The 16,562-nt window shown below is 46.5% G+C and overlaps 1 protein-coding gene across 1 annotated transcript in view; it reads left to right on the top strand.

Annotated features, from left to right (window-relative positions):
• Positions 1–16,562, top strand: part of RTN4R (reticulon 4 receptor) — a 274,992-nt gene that overhangs the window by 202,222 nt on the left and 56,208 nt on the right. The gene's annotated exons all lie outside the window — the stretch shown is intronic.

Raw genomic sequence — 16,562 nt, 5'->3', positions numbered from 1 at the left:
GTCAAGAAGACGCAAAGAGGGTCTCTGCATGTACTGCGGAGAGAAGGGCCACATTGCACAAAACTGTGGTAGGAAGTCGGGAAACTCTTTAGCTTAGGTGTGGTTGGGGGTACCACCCTAAGCGGAGTAGTTTCACCCCCTAAACAAGAAAAAATATTATTGCTCTGCTCCCTAAACTGGGAAGGGCAGAACTTTCCTACCACAGCATTTGTGAATTCTGAGTCGACTGCAAATTTTTTAGATTTAAGTTTTGCTTTAAGTTTAAATATCCCTGTACTTCCGGTAGAAAAACATTTGTATGTTACAGCAATCGATGACACTCCTTTGCAGGGAAAGTCCCCACTGTGCCAGACTCCTCTTCTCTCGCTGCAAGTAGGAGCCCTGTATAAAAAGATCATTCAGTTTTTTGTTTTAAAGTTGTCTACCTCTATGGTGATATTAAGGTTACCTTGGTTATGATTACATTCTCCTCAGTTTGATTGGGAGGAATGGACAGTTGATTACTTGGTCACCTTATTGCTCACAGCAGTGTTTACAGAGAATAGTCTTGTGTTCTACTAAGGTTCAAGTGGAAGGAGTACCTCCACAATATCAGGAATATTCCGATGTCTTTTGTAACAAGGCAGCAGATTAATTACCCCCCCATAGACCTTTTGACTGTCCTATTGATTTGAAGCCAGGAACCATGCCTCCCAGGGGTCACCTATACAACCTCTCATCCCCAGAAAAATTAGCCATGGATGAGTACATCCAGGAAAATTTACAGAAAGGATTCATCCGCCCTTCGAGATCTCCTGCAGGGGCGGGATTCTTTTTCATTCAGAAAAAGGATGGAGGTTTGCGCCCCTGTATCGACTACAGGGGTCTAAATAAGATCACGATTAAAAATCGGTATCCACTACCGTTAATCGATGATTTATTTACACAGGTTTCCGAGGCTTCTGTATTCACGAAGTTAGATTTAAGAGGTGCCTACAATTTGATCCGTATCAGGGAGGAAGATGAATGGAAGACGGCATTCAACACTCCCAAGGGGCATTACGAATACTTGGTGATGCCCTTTGGGTTGTGTAACGCTCCTGCAGTTTTTCAGGAGTTTGTGAACGAAATCTTCAGGGAGGTACTGGGTCATTTTGTAATCGTATACTTGGATGACATCCTAATATTTTCTAAAAATCTCACTGAACATCGTCAACATGTTAAGTATGTGCTGAAAAAACTTAGAGAGAATCAATTATTCACTAAGTTAGAAAAATGAGTTTTTGAAGTAAAGGAGATTGCCTTTCTGGGGTACGTTATCTCCACTACAGGGTTGTCCATGGATCCCAAGAAGGTCTCTGCTGTAAGGGAATGGCCACAACCATCTGGGCTTAAAGCACTTCAGAGATTCTTGGGATTCGCAAACTACTACAGAAAGTTTATCAAGGGGTTCTCTTCTGTGGTATCTCCACTTACTAACTTGACTAAGAAAGGGGCTGATGCCTCTCATTGGTCCAAAGAAGCATGTGCAGCATTTTCCTCTCTAAAAGAAGCTTTTTGTTCTGCTCCCATATTACGTCATGTAGACGTTGCTTATCCTTTCATAGTGGAGGTGGATGTCTCGGAGGTTAGAGTGGGAGCAGTGTTGTCTCAACGTTCAGGACTTCAGGACAAACTTCATCCCTGTGCTTTCTTTTCTAGAAAATTCTCCCCTGCCCAGAGAAATTATGATGTTGGAAACAGGGAATTGTTGGCCATTAAGCTTGCTTTTGAGGAATGGCGCCATTGGTTAGAGGGGGCTGAGCATGTAATAACTTTATACACAGATCATAAAAACCTACAGTACATCAAAAAGGCTAAAAGACTCACCCCCAGACAGGCTAGATGGGCTCTCTTTTTCTCCCGTTTTAATTTTATAATCACGTTTACACCAGGGAGTAAGAACGTTAAAGCAGACACCCTTTCTCGTTGTTTTGAACCTGAGACTGCTCCATCTCCTTCCCCAGAGAATATTCTGTCAAAAGAGATCATCCTGGCAGCCACTGAAATTGTTGAGGACCTTGTCAGCCTCTTAAGCCCTTTCCAGTTGGAAGTCCCAGAGGGGAAACCAGAAGGGGTTCTATATGTTCCTTGTCTCTTACGTCCCAAAGTATTGCAGTTGTTTCATGGACACAAGAATGCTGGACATCCTGGCATTACCAGAACCCAGGAATTATTGTGTAGATCTGTCTGGTGGCCATCGTTACAATCAGATTGTAGGGAATTTGTTAAAACCTGTACCATCTGCGCCAGGAGCAAACCCTCCCGACGAGCTCCAGTCGGAACTTCACAGTCTCTGCCCTCCCCTCAGGAGCCATGGACGCACATTTCCATGGACTTTGTAGGAGAACTTCCGGTTTCCAACGGGAAGACTGTCATATGGGTAGTCACTGATAGATTCAGTAAGATGGCCCACTTTGTGGCTTTGAGTGGTTTCCCTACTGCTCAAAAGTTGGCAGATCTTTTTATTCAAAACATCTTTAAATTACACGGTATTCCGGAAAATGTGGTCTCGGACAGAGGGGTCCAGTTTGTGTTCAGGTTCTGGCGGGCCTTCTGTAAGGGGATGGGTATGTCATTGTCCTTTTCATCAGGTTACCATCCGCAGACCAACGGTCAGACGGAAAGGATCAATCAGTCCTTGGAACAGTTCCTGAGATGTTATGTGGCGGACACCCAACATCAGTGGGCGGATTTTTTACCATTTGCAGAATTCGCACATAACAATCTCAGGAATGAGTCCTCTGGTTATGCGCCTTTTCAGATAGTCAATGGGAAGTTCCCCAAATTTTCTCCCTTGCCAGTGACGGCATCTCCTTTCCCTGTTCTGGAGGAGTGGCAGGAATCTTTTAAGAGGATTTGGGCTAAGGTCGGGGAAAATCTAAAAAAGGCTTTTTGCATACAGAAGAGGCAGGCAGATAAGAAAAGATCTCCGGAGTGGGAGTTTAAACCAGGGGACAAGGTTTTGGTGTCAACTCGGCATATAGCTCTGAGACAGCCGTCAGCGAAACTGGGGCCCAGATATATTGGACCATATCCAATTTCGGAAAGGGATAATCGCGTGTCTTACAGAGTCAGTTTACCGCATTCCCTGGGCAGCACGGTGGCGTAGTGGTTAGCTCTCTCGCCTTGCAGCGCTGGGTCCCTGGTTCGAATCCCAGCCAGGGCACTATCTGCAAAGAGTTGTATGTTCTCTCCGTGTCTGCGTGGGTTTCTCCGGGCACTCCGGTTTCCTCCCACATTCCAAAAACATACGGATAAGTTAATTGGCTCACCCTAAATTGGCCCTAGACTACAGTACTTACACTACATAATATAGACATATGGCAATGGTAGGGAATAGATTGTGAGCTCCTTTGAGGGACAGTTAGTGACAAGATATATATACACTGTACAGCACTGCATAATATTTTGGCCCTATATAAATACTAAATAATATTTTATTATTATAATAATAATATTTCCCTGAAGGTGGGAAGAACCTTTCATGTGTCACTCTTGAAGCCGGCTGTCCAGGTGCATTTTCCTCCCTCCTCACCCTGTCATGGTTGACGGTGAGCCCAAGTGGGAAGTTGAGGAGATTTTGGACTCCAGGCTAGTTCCGGGCTCAGTACAATACTTAGTGCATTGGAGAGGGTATGGTCCAGAGGAAAGAACCTGGGTCAAAACAGGCGATTTACATGCAGATAAGATTAGGAGACGGTTTCATGAGCTTCATCCTGAGAGGTCGGGTGGGACGTGTCCGGAGTCCACGCCTAGAGGGAGGGGTACTGTAATGAAAAATTCGCAATGCCGACTGGATTGCGGAAATATGGTCGCATCCAATCCGGCAAGCAGACTTTCCAACGCGGGATGCGGAAATTCGTCCGCATCCGCTGCGCAAACCCATCCGAGCACTCTGCTCCAACTCACCAGCATGCTGCTCACCAGGGCTCTGCCATCTTGCCTCTAGGGGGCGGGCGCACACAACAGACACGCCTTTATTCTCTTAGAAAGCGTGTCAGCTGACCTGGAGATCAGCTGACATTTTAGCCTGCTCTGATTGGTTGCTGCCTGGGGTGGAGACTTCTCTCCCAGGCAGTATATAAGGAAGTGCTTTTCAGTCACACTTCGTCTGTGTTTGCGATACCCTGTGTCAGCACTCAGACCTAGTCAGCCTTGTCTCTGATATTGTGTTATATATTGGTTTATCGCCAGTATATACACATATTATACTTTTTGATTTATCGTGTATGATTCTGTGCCTGTCTTGACTACTCTTCTGCTTCCTGATTCTGTACTTCGGCAGCCCGGACCGTTATCGACTATTGGCTTGGTTTCCGACTACTCTCTTGTCTCACGTTTCTGTACTGCTGCCGCCTGATCTGTTGCCAAACCTCATTTTGTCTGACCTTTCTCCCTTCAGTGGAACGTCTCCCACTGTAGGGTTCTATCAGAGGCTTGCCTCTTTGAGACGACCGCCACTAGCAAACCCTTGCTGCTAGAGGCCGAGACTCCTCCACTCCGTCCTTTGGAGGATCTCATACACAGGGTTCCCATTCAGAGGTAACCACACCTCTGAGGAATTACGGTGTGGTGGATATTTCCACAGACTTGAATTTACACTGTATATTATTATTGTTGTCTGCTGTTCCCGCTTGCTGGAGGTTGTATCTCTGTGCCCTATAGAGATACTCTATTGTACCAAGCACCCTCTTGCATACGATTGTATCGTGTCACGCTATACTTGCATTATTGGTGATTCTGCAGATCACCATATAATCAGGTATAGCATCTGTATTATTGGTGATACTGCAGATCACCAATAATCAGAATAGCGGTGCTTGCTGACACCAATCGTTACAGAAACAATAAAAATTAGAATTGGCTCTTTTCTCATTTTTATTGTTTCTTCATTAATCCAAATATCCATTCTGGAGCTCAAGGTTCTATACTTATTTATAAAGTTAAGGATCCTTAGCTTGTTTTCCTCGGCATAACAGGCAGACATATTTCAAATGTGACAGTTATACGAAGACAAGAATCTAAGGCTGCTCATTAATATACCTCTCAGTCCCTCAAATAAACAGAGACATTTTGTGGACACATTTTACTGGTTGGCTGGTTGAGATAAATGGGTGCTAAGAATTCTCACAATGCTGTTGACTGATCAGACATACGCCTTAGTTCATTCATGTTTTGTAATGCATATTGTATGGGTCATATCATTAATTGCAATCCACAAAAATGGGCACTGAATATAAACCATTTTTACATAATTTTTTTTAATTACCTTGCTGTCTGTGTTTGCAAAGCCGACTTCCTGTGTCAATGTCAGATCCTGCTTGCCTCAGAGAACAGCAGGTCTGTGAGCTGTCCTATTCCCCTATTCAGCCATCACTCAGTGAGGATCTGGGAGGGGGTCATTCCCTCTGAGTACAAAGCTGATCCTGCCCACCTCCTCCCTGAACAGGTGAGAGCAGATGGAGGAAAAGGGTGAGATCAGGTGATGGCTCCATCCTGGGAAAGCCAATTCACTTTTCTGGCAGCAACATCAAATATTACATTGCTCTATTCAGCTTTACGAACAATGAACAACCTGTGAGGGCATAGGTAAATCTGGGGAGGGCTTTATTTGACTCCCTGTGTCATACACTAACTAGTAAAAATGCCCACCCATTAAAAAATGGGCGGTAGTCCATGGCTGCAACCCCAAGCAAGCCCCCTAACTCGTGCTTGGCTGCGACACCACCCCGTGCATTGCTGCGCACTCTTCCCTCACCACTAGTCGAAGTACGCCCATGTACCACGCATGGGCACCAGGCACAAGGGATGCCAGGAAACAGAGACAGGGTTTGTATTATATAGGATTACCAGATAAGCTCAGAGAAAGTCATCGTCCTGAGAAGGGAAGGATGTGTTTCTCTAGGCACTAGTGATGTGCCAACATTTGTTTTCATAATGATGACACAAAACTGTAATTCATAATTATCAGAACATTTTTAATTTGTAAATTAATTGTCTATGAACTCATGCAGTGCTGGTTTAGCCTTCCTGGAAAAGTAGTGGCAGCTGGGGATCTGACACTCAGGAATCCCATACTGCAGCAGCTCCTGCATACCAGTCCTCTTCTCCACAAGGGAGTATGGGAGGACCTGGGAACACATAGCATGGGTCAGCTCGTGGATGCACCTATTGGTGGGACGCAATATCTTGGTCACAGGAAAGGTCTCACAGGCCAAGTGCTGTCTTTGTACAACATGGGAAGCTGTAGGGGATGGTGAGGAGGGTGCTGAAGAGGCTACAGAGGACTGGCTGGTGTCACCATCCTCAATTTCAGAGGGAACAGGGGAGTTTTGGCTTGGTTTCCTGCTGGCTGTTGCTGCTGGACAGGCAGGAGGATGGGTTGGTTCAGCAGAAGGTGGCACGGTGGTGGTGCTGCTCTAACTGGTCTGCTGCTAAACCCTCAAACTCTTTTCAGTAGTAGTTCTTTAAGTGGGAATGGAGGCCCACAGTTCCCAGCTTTGAAGTTACTTTCCCTCTCCCACCGTGAAGTGGCAGAGCTTGCAGATGGTGATGCAAGCATCCATGGCAGACTGGTCAAACTTCTGCCACACGAATGAGGTAAACAACCCCTTACGACTTGAAGGGGGTGCAGCAGTCACTGTGGTTTGGGAGTGGGTGGTTTCGGGAGCGGGCTGTGGCTACCTGCTGGCTTCCACATACACATCCACTGGAGGCCTTGTCCCTAGACTCCATGATGCGCTGACCCACTCTCTGCCTTTTTTGTTCCTCTGGAGCAAAAACAGGGCCAGCACTCTCATAAAGGAACTGCAGCCTAGCCGTGCAATCACTCTACTTATTCACTTAGACCAATGAGTTGGCGCGGCCAGTGTATAGTACATATAAGAACGGAAAGCATAAATTGGCCTCAAGCACCATTTCATCTTGGTCCAATTAATAATATCTTTATTGCACGGACAATATCAAATTACAGAGATGCTCCTTTAAGGAACCAATACACAGATAGTGTTAAAAACTGTTTGTGCGCAGAAAATCAGCATATTAAAACCAACAGAGCCTTCCCACATCTCCCCTGAATGATCACTAGGCTTGTGTGCATGGAGTCTGTCAAAAGGACTCTATTGCTCCATGCACGCAAGCCCAGATCACCTAGCTGCAGTAGAGATGTAGCGAACGGTTCCCGAACCGTTCGCCGGCGAACATCTCTGGATACATGGGGCTTTTACTACTTCCGGGTCGCTCTGACCTGGAGTAGTACGCCTGCGCTGCCCGGCGAAGCGCGTCCTAGATCGCGCTCCTGTTGCCGGGCACTCTCTGCGCATGTGCGTGACGTCATGAACGACGTCACGCACATGCGCAAAGAGTGCCCGGCAACAGGAGCGCGATATAGGACGCGCTTCGCCGGGCAGCGCAGGCGTACTACTCCGGGTCAGAGCGACCCGGAAGTAGTAAAAGCCCCAGAGATGTTCGCCGAGCGAACAGTTCGCAACATCTCTAGCTGTCACACAACAGCACACCACCATACACCAGTGGCGTTCCTACCATAGGGCGGCATGGGGCGCCCCGCACCGGGTGTCGGGCGCCCCAGGGGGTGTCATCAAGGCCCCCACAGAGGCCTGTGCCGGCCGGACAGGAGGGGGAAAGCAACCCGGAAAGGAGGGGTGGCGGGGAAAGCGGCGGGGAGGGGGGCCGGACCCCCCACCTCCCTCACCTGGGTCCCCTCCTTCTGGCGCTTCACCCTCCTAATTAGCAGCAGCTTGATGAGCGGGCAGGAGCGGGCGGAGAAGACTTACTCACCTACTTCCTGCGTTCCAGGCGATGGCAAATAGCGTCATCGTCACCTGACGCTGGTCTCCACCTTCTCCACCGCCCACTGTGCTTCCTGATTTGCGGAAGCACAGTGAGCGACAGAGAGACCAGCGTCACGTGAGGATGACGTTATGCGCCATCGCCTGGAGCAGGTGAGTAAGTCCTCCCCGCCCGCTTCGCTAAGCTGCTGGCTGCTGCTAATTAGGAGGGGGAAGCGCCGGAAGGAGGGGACCCCGCCACCCCACCTTCCAAGCTTCCCTCATACCGGGGGCCACTATGCTACACTGGGGGCACCTATGCTACACTGGGGGCCACTATGCTACACTGGGGGCCACTATGCTACACTGGGGGCCACTATGCTACACTGGGGGCACCTATGCTACACTGGCGGCCACTATGCTACACTGGGGGCCACTATGCTACACTGGGGGCCACCATGCTACACTGGGGGCCACCATGCTACACTGGGGGCCACTATGCTACACTGGGGGCCACTATGCTACACTGGGGGCACCTATGCTACACTGGGGGCCACTATGCTACACTGGGGGCCACTATGCTACACTGGGGGCCACTATGCTACACTGGGGGCCACTATGCTACACTGGCGGCCACTATGCTACACTGGCGGCCACTATGCTACACTGGGGGCCACTATGCTACACTGGGGGCCACTATGCTACACTGGGGGCACCTATGCTACACTGGGACCACTATGCTACACTGGGGCCACTATGCTACACTAAACTATACTGGGGCCACTATGCTATACTGGGGCAACTATACTAGCTATACTGGGGCAGTGGCGGTGCCAGGGGGGTGGTTTGGGTGCTGAAGCACCCCCTAATATTGTCCAAGCACCCCCAGCGTGAACTGATTTTCGGCGTCTAATAGACGCTGTGTCAGTTCACTGACAGCAGCAGCCCGCAGCTCCAACAGCGGCAGAGCAGGGCTACAGTAAAATGGCGTCCGAAGCCCTGCTCTGGAGACTGAGTCTGCAATGCAGGGCTTCGGGCGCCATTTTCCCGTAGCCCTGCTCTCACCGCGGGAGTTTCAGTTGCTGGCTGCAGAGGATCGTGAGAGCTGCGCGCCGGACGGAGGCCGGGACAGGAGGTCTGCTGCTGCTTCAGGTGAGTAAATTTTTATTTAATTTATATTAGCAGGTGTATCGACTGTTCTGGCCAGGTCTGCTACATGATTGAAGTGTTTTCTGGCCAGGTTGCCACATGATTGCATATATTTTCTGGGCAAATCTGCCGACATGATTGCATGTATTTTCTGGGCAAATCTGCCGACATGATTGCATGTATTTTCTGGGCAAATCTGCCGACATGATTGCATGTATTTTCTGGGCAAATCTGCCGACATGATTGCATGTATTTTCTGGGCAAATCTGCCGACATGATTGCATGTATTTTCTGGGCAAATCTGCCGACATGATTGCATGTATTTTCTGGGCAAATCTGCCGACATGATTGCATGTATTTTCTGGGCAAATCTGCCGACATGATTACATGTATTTTCTGGGCAAATCTGCCGACATGATTGAACGTGTTTTTTGGGCAAATCTGCCGACATGATTGAACGTGTTTTTTGGGCAAATCTGCCGACATGATTGCATATATTTTCTGGGCAAATCTGCCGACATGATTGCATGTATTTTCTGGGCAAATCTGCCGACATGATTGCATGTATTTTCTGGGCAAATCTGCCGACATGATTGCATGTATTTTCTGGGCAAATCTGCCGACATGATTGCATGTATTTTCTGGGCAAATCTGCCGACATGATTGCATGTATTTTCTGGGCAAATCTGCCGACATGATTGAACGTGTTTTTTGGGCAAATCTGCCGACATGATTGAACGTGTTTTTTGGGCAAATCTGCCGACATGATTGAACTATTTTCTGGTCAAATCTGTTCACATTACGTGTATTTTCTTGAGAAAACCTGAACAATTATGTGAATTTTCTGGGGAAAGGCCCACTGTCTTTGTGTTGCACTTTTAAGGGGAACCCGAGGTGAGAATAATATTGGGCTGCAATATTTATCTCCTTTTAAGCAATACCAGCTGCCTGGCTGCTGTGCTGGTCCTCTGCATCTAATTCTTTAAACCATAGACCCTGAATAAGCAAGCAGCAGGTCAGGGGCTTCTGACAATATTGTCAGAACTGACAAGATTAGCTGCATGCTTGTTTCTGGTGTAATTCAGTTCACTACTGCAGCCAAATAGATCAGCAGGGCTGCCTATTGTTTAAAAGAAAATGAATATGGCAGCCTCCATATCACTCTTATCCCGGGTTCACTTTAAATTAGTTAGCTCTGCCCTCATCCGGTCATGGCCACGCCCATTTTTCGCCGCGGCGCGCAATGCGCGCCGCATGTTATAACCGCACCCATTTTTTGTTAGCTATACTGGTGCCACTATACTATACTAAGGACAACTTTAGGGGGGGGAGCGAGCCTACACCTGGCATTACCCGCCGTGTCACGTTTAGCATGCCACATTTGCTGTTTTTTTTTTTTTTTAATGGGGGGGGGGGGTGTCTTTTTAATACCCAGCACCGGGTGTCAAATGCCCTAGGTACGCCACTGCCATACACACAGCAGCTGCTTCCCCCTAATGGGGATAAGTCCTGTTAGTATGATGACAAAAGCTGCAGCAAAAAAGCGTTGGCCGGCTAAGCACAAATGCAATTCAGCAGACTTCACAAGCTGTAAAGAAGCAATACTGCCCAAGCATCATTCTTCCAACAGAGATCATAAATCAATCTACTTGCGCTAGTCCAATTGGTGTGTCATCCTCCAGCTTAGTCCAGCAAAGCTTCTCGTACCGGATATCTGTTGCTGTCCCTTTAAGAGATAGTGAGCACACAATATACACTCCTATCATAGGAGCCCGGCTCTCTCCTGGCCGCTCCCAGTGCTTAGATGTAGTGTCAACACACAGAGTATCCTCTCACATGCATAGGGCACTCTGGCTCAGTGGCAGGCACACCTTGCATTTGCTGGCATTCAGTGCTCACACACGCCGACTAGCTGTGTCGGCATCAGGCAGTGGGGATGCTAGGATAGTGTATTGTGGCGATAGGCTCCTCCCACCGATGCATTTCGCGTCACATGACACTTTTTCAGGGTGTGGCTGACGCGAAATGCATCAGTGGGACGCGAAATGCATCGGTGGGAGGAACCTATCACCACACTACACTATCCCCACTGCCTGATGCTGACACAGCTAGCCGGCGTGTTTGAGCACTGAATGCCAGCAAATGCAAGGTGTGCCTGCCACTGAGCCAGAGTGCCCTATGCATGTGAGAGGATACTCTGTGTGTTGACACTACATCTAAGCACTGGGAGCGGCCAGGAGAGAGCCGGGCTCCTATGATAGGAGTGTATATTGTGTGCTTACTATTTCTTAAAGGGACAGCAACAGATATTCTGGTGCGAGAAGCTTTGCTGGACTAAGCTGGAGGATGACACACCAAATGGACTAGCGCAACTATATTGATTTATGATCTTTGTTGGAAGAATGATGCTTGGGCAGTATTGCTTCTTTACAGCTTGTGAAGTCTGCTGAATTGCATTTGTGCTTAGCCGGCCAACGCTTTTTTGCTGCAGCTTTTGTCACCATACTAACAGGACTTATCCCCATTAGGGGGAAGCAGCTGCTGTGTGTATGGTGGTGTGCTGTTGTGTGACAGCTAGGCGGTCTGGGCTTGCGCGCATGGAGCAATAGAGTCCTTTTGACAGACTCCATGCACACAAGCCTAGTGATCATTCAGGGGAGATGTGGGAAGGCTGTTGGTTTTAATATGCTGATTTTCTGCACAGAAACAGTTTTTAACACTATCTGTGTATGTGTTCCTTAAAGGAGCATCTCTGTAATTTGATATTGTCCGTGCAATAAAGATATAATTGATTGGACCAAGATGAAATGGTGCGTGAGGCCAATTTATACTAGCACTCTCATAGCTTACTTCCACCTCTGACCCCAGGACCTGTACTGCTGCAACATCACAAACCACTTCAGATTGTGATGAATTGCCTGCCACCTGCTTCTCCTCTTCCTCAAATGGGTCTTGTGACCAATGGGTAATGGGTGGGATGCTGCTGCTGTTATCATCATCACCACCACCAACTCCTCCTACAGGAGGTGACAGGTCAGACAGAGGAGAATGTGGACTCATGGCAGAGAACTGTGTAGAACTGCACTACTGCTGCAACATTAGCTCCACAGCAGCCTCAACATGTCTTTCCTCAATGGGTTGATGACCCTGGGAGGCAAAAAAAAAGCCAAAATGCCTTGCACCTCTCCCCTCAGCTCCCTCCACAGTATATGAGCATCCACTGGCTGGCAGCAAACTAGCCAGAGAGACAACAACTCTGCCCCTCCCACCTCTGCCCTTGCCAGACACTGTAGAATATGCAAAAACCTTTAATTAACAGTAAATGTATGTAAATGCAATGTGTAGTGATTTAAATAGGGCAAACCAAATCGATCTAATCCAAAAGATTGGCACCGCCAACAGTATTATAGCTCAGTTACATTTATTATTACTGTATATTCTGGGGTATAAGACTACTTTTTAATCCTTGAAAATCATCTGGAAAGTCAGGGGTCGTCTTATACACCGGGTGTCTTTGATGCTGAGTGATACGCCCTATCCTGTTACCGACTCTCAGATCTCGCTGCTGACGACTGTAGTGAAGCGGCGCAGGCGCACATGTGCGCGATCTGAGAGGCAGAGAAGGAGGTAAATAGGATACAAGGGTGGGCCAGAAGGGTGAAAGAGGCGTGTTTTATGGGCACAGCGCCATCTATTCTTCCATACCGCTCTGATAAACAGGTAGACAAGGAGAGCTGACCAATCCACTTAGGGAGAGTTGACCAATCCAACCAGTGAATCGCCTATATACTGAGTACCACCTACAGTACAAAACCAGTATCTGTTCATACATAGCACCAGTATATTTGGTGTGCATTGGAAGAGGGGTAGTCTTATACGGCGAGTATATCCCTAACTCTGTATTTTAACTGGAAAAGTTGGGGGGTCGTCTTATACGCCCAGTCGTCTTGTACGCCAGAACATACGGTAAGTGCAAAAATGAAAAACACAAGACTTTCGCAGTGACAGACCGATGTTCCAGACTTTCATCCTTTCTCAGGTGCTGATCTTTTTGGATTTTCTGGATACTTGGTCCCTGACGGTACCATGGCTGCTAGCCGTAAGAACATGTGTGAACCATAAACATCCTTTATTAATTGACATGTATCATAGAAAATGTATTTATTTATCTAAGAGTAAAATGCACTAGCCTTTTTTCCCATGTTGCTGTCATAGGTAGTGAAAATCTGACTTATCTGTCAAGTTTTGTACTAGTCTATATGCTCATGGGAGATCCTCGATTATTTATTTATTTACAAAAGCACTTGCTGAACCGCAGATGCTCAATCTAATTACCCAAAAATAACATGCATACGAATAGGGAAGTTGACTGACCTCTTTGTATATATCCTTTCCAGTGCTGTTGTAAAGAATAATGTAAATACTGAGAATATCCCATGGGAAGATGGACTAGTCCTAAATCTGTCAGACCCGTCAGCTTTTTACTACCTACTGTAAGTGACAGCAACATAGATAAAAGTAATTTATTGTGCATTTTATTCTGGGAGATATGTACATTTTATATGTATGTACTTTAAGTTTTACAAAAAGTGGTCCTCTAAGAAATGTTTTAACAGCCTTAATTTACTGTTGTATTCCTTAACCCACCAGCTTTACACAAATATCAAATGGAAGTATGCTGGTCAAAGATTTTTCCATAAGAATATTTAGGAACAAAGGGAAATTCATGGCTATACCATATAGAAAGAAATGACAAGAGTCAGTTTTAATCTGCATCCAAGGTAGGCCAACATATTGCTTAGCCCTGGTTTCACCCCTTATATACAGTCATTCATCACTAGAGACTTCAATGCCATGGGGATTCGAAACTAAGCAGATATTCTTTACCATATGAGAAAACTGACAAAGATGATTTCCTACAACATTATACGAATAAGGTCTTTAAAACACATTCACAGTGCATTAAAATACAGCAGCTCGAGGTATGAATATAACCCTTTAACTTATCAATATCACAAAACATAATTGGTAGCCATAGGGGCTGCACACCACAGAAATGTGTATTGCTGTCTGTGAATAAAGATATATATATAATTAACCTTTCTTTCTTAGATATTTTGCCAATAACTAGTTACATATAATGTATATGTTTGGGAGAGAATTAGTCTCAGTCTAATGCAATACTGCATTGTTTTTAAAACACATATAAAACAGCAATCAAATTATCTCTGTTTTCTAAATGACTGACAGCCTCAGCAACATTGTTTGGGAATAGAGAATAAAAGTATATCTGTTGCACTAAAAATGTAAAACTGCATCAAGCCATTTGCGTTTACAGAAAATCTTGGACTCCTTTCTCCCAATCCAAAGACAGAAGCTTAAAGTGAAGCTGAAGCGAAAAAAAAAAAACCCTCATTACTGTATTTTTTAGACTATAAGACGCACTTTTTAAGATGCAGAAAAAGTCACTGCATCTTATAGTCCCAATGCAGGGAGTTCCTGACTTGAGAACACCTGCCAATACAAACCTTCAACCCACCGCAATGTCGGGGACTCCCTATACTGTGCCCATGCAGAGGAGGACACAGAGGGACAAATGGAGGACAGAAGGGGAACATAAAGGGGCACAGAGGAGGACACAAGAAGGACAGAAGCGGACACATGGTGACACAGGACACAAGGGGGACAGAGGAGAACACAGGGAGACACAAGAGGTACAAGGGGGCATGAGGTACAAAGAGGGCATAATCCACAAGATGCCCTTTCACCATGGATGCATCAGTCTTAGTATATATTTTTTTCCCTGGTTTTTGTCTTCTAAACCTATGTGCATCTTATGGTAAGGTGCGTCTAAAATGAATTTTATGTGTAGTATGGAATTGTATGTGTAGTATATTAGTAGCAAAGAAAAGAGTCTCATATTTTTATTTTCAGTTATATACCGTGTTTCCCCGAATTTAAGACATTCCCTTAAAATAAGCCCTAGCATATATTTAGAGTATACTCGAAATATAAGACATTCTCCAAAATTAAGCCCTAGTGGCAGTCGCTCGCTCGCTCACTCTCCCTTCCGCCCGCCCACCTGCCTGCTTTACCTCCGTGCAGCTGTGCCGTCTCCTGTCCCCCTCCTTAACGAGGTCGGATCCCCCTGCGGTTTATGCCGGGCATGATTCAAACCGCAGATCAGCGGTGACGTCAGCTCATGCAGCCCAGTAACAGCGCCGCCCTGTACAGGAAGTAAACACAGATCACTTCCTGTATAAGGCAGCGCTTACTGGACTGCAGTAGCTGCCTTCGCCGCTGATCTGCAGTTTGTATTATGCCTCTGATAAACTACACGGGGATCCAACATTCCAAAGGATGGGGACAGGAGCCGGCACATGGGAGGTAAAGCGAGCGAGCGGGCGGGCAGGCGGAATCTGCCTATTTACACAGGGTAATGATCCGCCTATATACATAGGGGGAATCTGCAGGGGGGATCTGCCTATATACTCAGGGGGGATCTGCCTATATACTCAGGGGGGATCTGCCTATATACACAGGGGGAATCTGCAGGGGGGATCTGCCTATATACACGGGGGGATCTGCCTATATACTCAGGGGGGATCTGCAGGGGGGATCTGCCTATGTACATGGGGAATCTGCAGGGGGGGATCTGCCTATGTACATGGGGAATCTGCAGAGGGGGATCTGCCTATATACACGGGGAATCTGCCTATATACACGGGGGGATCTGCCTATACACAGGGGGGATCTGGCTATATACACAGGGGAATCTGGCTAAATACTAAAGAGGGTGATTTGGCTACCCCCACAAAATATAAGAGCTCCCTGAAAATAAGCCCTAGCACACATTTTGGAAGAGAAATTAATATAAGACAGTGTCTTATTTTCAGGGAAACACGGTAGCTTTTTTTTATAACATTGCATATTTGCAGTTTACAAACTACACTTTGTATTTTAAACAATAAAACAGAGCCGAACTAATGACCCTGTGAACATCCAGGGGCCCTGTAGCCCTGGGTCAAACTAGAGTTGGGGCCTCCAAGCACAAAGCTCCCCCCCCCCCCCACCGGGAGTAATAGGTAATTATAGCTATTATACTTGCAGGGCCCCGGGGAGCAGGCAGAATGTAGCAGAGATCGGGGCCCTGGGGCAGTTGCCCCCTTTGCCTCTATGGTAGCGCCGGCCCTGTGAACATCACTGCATTAAAACCCTATCTGAAGCTGTCTTTTACTGTTTCTTTGATGTATAAGTGTTTCAGAAAACAGCAAGTTGGGTCAGGGAGTTCAGAGAAGCTCTTTTGCATAGATAACTACTGAAGTTTCTTAACTCTTCCTGTACTGGAAACAATATGAGACTCTTTTCTTTTCTACTAATGTTTTATTTTTTTAGCTGTACTGCACATACAATTCATTATATCATACGTTTATTTTTAGCTCAGATTTCCTTTGAAGTGAACTGTTCACCAAAGTCTCTAAACTCCTCAAACGAACCTCTTGCTTAAAGCAAACCTAAAGCGAAACAAAAAACATATGATGTAATAAATTATATGTACAGTATGGATAAGGTATAGAACATTAGTAGCGAAGAAAATAGTCTCAT

Source organism: Hyperolius riggenbachi, chromosome 1 (assembly GCF_040937935.1).
Source record: "Hyperolius riggenbachi isolate aHypRig1 chromosome 1, aHypRig1.pri, whole genome shotgun sequence".
NCBI lineage: Eukaryota > Metazoa > Chordata > Amphibia > Anura > Hyperoliidae > Hyperolius > Hyperolius riggenbachi.
The sequence above is the reverse complement of the archived record's forward strand: the minus strand, read 5'-3'. Positions and strand labels throughout refer to the sequence as shown.